Raw genomic sequence first — 5,437 nt, 5'->3', positions numbered from 1 at the left:
TAGTGTCTTGCATATCTTAAATGAAATAAATGTGAATTAGCCTTAATAAGTGTGGCTGAATAAAAAAGGATGAGTTCATGTCCTTTGTAGGGACATGGATGAAGCTGGAAACCATCATTCTGAGCAAACTATCGCAAGGACAGAAAACCAAACACTGCATGTTCTCACTCATAGGTGGGAATTGAACAATGAGATCACTTGGACACAGAATGGGGAACATCACACACCAGGACCTGTCATGGGGTGGGGGGAGGGGGGAGGGGTAGCTTTAGGAGAAATACCTGATGTAAATGACGAGTTAATGAGTGCAACACAACAACATGGCACGTGTATACATAAGTAACAAACCTGCACTTTGTGCACATGTACCCTAGAACTTAAAGTATAATGATAATAATAAAAAAAACCCCAAAAATGTGTTTATCAAAAAGACAACGTATATACCTTAAAAAACTACAAATTGTCATTTGAATTTGTTTCTATTTTTATTTTCCAAGTTTTATATGATCACAACATATAAAATAAACATTTCTATTATAATTTAAAAAAATAAGTGTGGCTGCTTTTATTTATTTCTGGGAATGAAGGATGGTTGAATGAGACTGGCACTAAGAGACAAACAGACCTAGGCTTGCATTCCCACTTTGCTGCTTACTTGCTTGGTATCCTAGGCTTAGCTAATTGAACTCTGTGAGGCTCCATCTCTTCATCTTTAAAACGGAAACAATAATCCCTAATTCTCAAAGTTGTTTGGCAGAGACGAGATAATATTTATAAACTGCTTGGCACTTAGCAGGGGCTCCATAACTGCTTGGCTCTACCACTTACTCTGACTTTGTGCAAATGACATTTTCTCCCCTGACTTAGTTTCCCCATCTGGAAAATGGGGACAATAATAGTACCTACCTCATAAACTTGCTGTGACAATTACAAAATGGACTTCAAGCAAAGCTCTTAAAATGTGCTGGCATTGTTAGATACGGTAATTATTGTAGTACTAAAAGTTGACAACCAATATTTATTAAGTACTTAATTTATTAAGTACTTACTATATTCCAGGCACTGTGCATTGCAGCCCTATGACTTAGGAGCTCTTATCAGCCCTCCTTTACAAAGACTAAGTGGAGGCTTAGAGAGTAAGATCTCTTGCACAAAGTCACCCTGCCTATAAGCGGCAGAGTGACTGTCATTATCAATGAGTACAGTGGTGTGGATACGTGGGAACAGTGACCAGAACCCAATACAATAGCCATCCTTGTGGTTCCAGGTTCTGAAGGCCCCTAGGGAAAACTGGACTTTGGGTGCAGCCTGGCCGGGGTGATGGATGAACAGTGACAGCTCCTGCCGAAGAGTAAACACAGAGAAAAATAGGTCAGTTCCGACAGCCAAGCCCCCACTTGCTTGTTTTACCCCAAAGCCAATCTTGTCAACTTGATCTTCTGCCCTGAACTTCAGCTGTCCTCCGGATGTTCTGTGTTTCATGAATTATGCAGACTTGACAAAAGGTGTGCGGCAAAGATTAAAATCTCTGTTCTTTTTATTGGAAGATCTTTCTTTCCTCTGCTGGATTTGTTTTCTTCCTCTCACTCTAATACCATACTGTTTAGCCATCCTGCAGAGCACCTTCTCTCTTCCTTCTCTTAGCAACTCCATTTGTGATTCTACTGCATGATGCTAGTCTCACTGCAGATTCTTTCTCATTAATGAAATATACTTCACGGAACCCCAAAAGGTGTCCTGGATGAGCTTCTGGGAATTTCCATGAACAAATTTAGTGAATTAGGACTCCCACAGAAAAGCCCTGAATTGTAGCATGTACTCATATCCATGGTATAAATGCCACCATGGTCAATTTCAAGCTACCATGTGAAGTCACTAAATATGAACTTGGGAAGAGATACCCACAGTCAGCTCTCATGAGCTCGTAGGAGCTGGCTTCAGACATGACTGGGTTCAATTCTTATATGCGATGGAGGCAATTATTATTATTGGTCTGAGTATAGGTCCTGACCATGCCACTTACCAGCTGTGACAATCTGGGCAATTTACTTAACCTCTTGGTGCCCCAGTTTCACCATCTGTATATCAGTCAGGATAGGCTGGGTGTTGCTATAGAAACAGATAACCCCGAATCTCAGAGTCTTAACATAACAAAACTTTATTTCTCATTCATGTAGTGTGACAAAGGCATATGGGTTTTTTGTTGTTGTTGTTGTTGGGGGAGTGGTCTTTGCTCATCAAAGCTTTTCAGGAAAGTAGGTGAATCGAGGCTTCATGTTGATGTGTTTTCACAATCATTTCCATAGCAGGGAAAAGGGGATATGCTGAATTGCATGCTCTCTTTCAAAGCTTTCACCTGAAAGTGGCATATATCACTTGTACTTACATTTTATTAGCTGAAACAAGCAAATGACAATACATAAATTCAAGAGGGTGAAGCAGAGTAATCCTAACATGTGCCTGGAAAGAGAACCAGAATTTCTTGGGAAACAGCCTTGATGATTACCCTAAGCTCTTAGATATCATTTTCTCTAGTGGCTTTTAATTTTTTTCATTAAGCAGCTGTGGCTGAAACTAAGCAGAAAATGTGAGTGGGCATTACACCTCTAGTCAATCCCTGTTTTTCCACAGAGGCCCTGGAGACAACCATTTAGAACGCTAGGATCTCAAAGAACATGATGGAAAACCTGCAAATCTTGTTCCAACTCTCATTTTTTAGGTAAGAACATTGAGAGGGTTATGGGACCTAGCTCCAGTCACACAGTGGATGAAGGTCAGAAATAGGACCAAGACCTAACTCCCAGTCCAGTGCACCTTCCCCTTAGTGACAGTCCACCACCCCAAACATCATCCTTGTTCTATGAGGATCACTGGTACAGCAGGTGGAGCTGGAAAGGTACACACTAGTTATGTAACAATGAAGGGGTTTAAGCCAGAGGAAGGTGCTGGTCATATGTGGGTAGGACACATCCCTAAGAGTCTTTGAAAAGGGAGTCCCCACCAAGCACAAGCTAGAGGCATCAAGAGGAGGGAAGCACTACGGGGAGTAGAGTGGCTCTGGGGCCACGGCGGGGGGGTGAGGAATCATTAAGAGCTGGATTTTGGAGGTGGATGGTGCATCAGTCAGGACTTTATGTTACAAGTGACACAAAAGTCAATTCACACTTACTTAAACAATCAGGAGAATTTGTTGCCTAGGGTAATTGAAAAGTCCAGAGGTGCATCAAGATGTAGGCTGGCTTTATTGTAGCTGCACAATGGATGTCACCAAGAATTCAGGTACTTTATTTCTTCCCAGGCTCCAGGATCTTCTTTGTGGAGCCACAGGATGGTTGTCAGAGTTCTTCCCACCGTGTTGTGTGAGGGATGAGGGACAGTTCTTTCTAATAGTGCTTGTGGAAAAGAGAGAAAACTTTTCTTTCCTAAGAACCTCTGCAAACCTGTTCCAATAACTCATGGATCTTGAGGCTGGCTACATGTGTTTATTCCTAAACCAATCGTGTGCCCAGGAGGTGGGCTATACTAATGGGCTCAAACCAGTCTACCAAAATCATATGGCTGAGAAGAGGGGAGTGCTGGCTTCGGAAAGGATATTTAGGGTACTGTTTGGAAAGGAAATATGGATGCTGGGAGACCCCAAACATAAGACTATCTATCACTGCTGAGTGGACAGAGGGGAAAGAAGATGTGGTTTGAGGTGGGAGGAAAGAGTAAGCCTGTCCATCAGAACTTCCACTAGGTCTGATGAGTCCTGGACCCTAGTCTCTATATTATGACACTGTTTCCCTGTCTGAAATATTGTATGGCCCGTGGCTGCCTTTCAACAAATCTAGATTTTCCATTCTGGGTGGAAGAGCCTTGGAAAAGTAATCTTGGGGTGTATTAACCATGCCTTTTATTTTCTGTATTTTGATGCTTTGACTTCTGAGGCCTTGCTGACCCTTGAGGGACTACCCCTCCCAGGGTTAGCCAATTACTAGAGGTAATAAACAACTAGGCTACTGAGCATGCTTTTCATCTGCAGACCAACCACCAGAGCCCACACTCCAACCATCTTCTGTATCAGGCTGTCATACTCTGGGATCACTGCTGTAATTACCCAAGGCCAAGTACCACACAACCAGGGACAGTCCCTATACCCCAGAGACTGCTGAAATTATTCAAACTAGCCAATAATAAGCTTGCTTACCCTGCTTTGCTTGTTCCTGCCTGTGATACTACAACAAAGTCTTTGGACCACAGCTTCTCCTCTCTCCCTTGCCTCCTGACCAACTTTAATGCTTCTCCACGTGCCCCCTGCTGCCCAATGGCACGCATCCTCCTCTTGGGAACTGTTAGTAGCAAACTATCTTTTCAATGGCAGTCATCCCTTGATCTATTGGCCTCACACGCCTCAAATTTTCTATTCATACACTATATATTTTAAGTGAGGATATGAAGGTGGCTGGTTTTAACCCCCTCTATCTCTACCTTTGGCTCTTTGTCTCTGGAATCTTGCCTAAATGATACAGATTCTCTGCTCTAGATGTACCTTCTCCAACACCTGCAGCAATTGTTTCTGCTGAATGAGGTTAAAAAAGCAGCTGTTGCCTCTAACTGAGTGGAGGACCAATCTTCCCAGACAGGTGAGCCAAATTTCTCTTCCCACTCAGCTCCACTCTCTCTTTCAGTGTCACCACATTCATCAGCTACAGTGCATCTCTCCTGAAGTGTTTACCTTATTCACCTTCTAATGCATCCTCTCCACAGGCCCCAGTGCTTTGGCAAAGCTTCTTAACACTTGGTTGATGTGGCTGCTACATTCTGGAATTTGGGAGCATATTTCTGCAGTTGTTGCCAAGTAAGATAACAAAGAGGCAGGTGGGGATGAGGAAGGGGATCTGCATTCATCAGGGTCCCAGCAGGAAGCATATGGTACACTCAAAAAGACAAGAAGAGTTTAGGGATCTATTTACAGGGGCAGGGACAGGGGCAGGCTCAAGGAGACGACCAAGGAATGGTAAAGCACTGAGGGGCTGGCCTCAGAGGGGAGCTACTAACACACCAGATCTAAAGGGGCCAGGGAAGGAGTGGTGTTTCTGGAACCCTCCACATGACCTGTGATTGTGCAAGGGAGTTCACCTGACAGGATCCATGGCCATAGGAAGGCAAACAACCATTGCCAAAACTATAGCCTGGCAGGGAGGGAGCAGGGGGAAGAAATAGCTTCTGAAAGCTAGAGGACAAGGTTGGACCTTCATGTGGTTCATAGACATAAGCTTCCTAGGGACAGAGCAGGGCAGAGAAGAGCAGATGGTAATTCCGAAAGGGGAGATAACCAGTATAAGGTCTGTGTTCTATGTTGGTTACCCAGAACACACCTGAAGAAAGCTTTGGCTGGAGAAGTCAAGAAAACAAGGAAGTTGAGGTGGAGATATATGTGAAATCCTCTACTTAG

General features: G+C 43.5%; 1 long non-coding RNA gene across 1 annotated transcript; it reads left to right on the top strand.

Moving 5' to 3' along the window:
• Window positions 1-1,273: 1,273 nt before the first annotated feature.
• LOC117090957 lies at window positions 1,274-4,829 on the top strand. The gene is made up of 3 exons (XR_004440174.1): window positions 1,274-1,371; window positions 2,632-2,719; window positions 4,750-4,829. It is a non-coding gene; the product is annotated as an uncharacterized LOC117090957 (long non-coding RNA).
• Window positions 4,830-5,437: the final 608 nt, after the last annotated feature.

The sequence above is a fragment of the Trachypithecus francoisi genome, unplaced genomic scaffold (genome assembly GCF_009764315.1).
Source record: "Trachypithecus francoisi isolate TF-2019V2 unplaced genomic scaffold, Tfra_2.0 Lachesis_group11, whole genome shotgun sequence".
Lineage (NCBI taxonomy): Eukaryota > Metazoa > Chordata > Mammalia > Primates > Cercopithecidae > Trachypithecus > Trachypithecus francoisi.
Note: the sequence above shows the minus strand (reverse complement) of the source record. Positions and strands in the feature narration are given on the sequence as shown.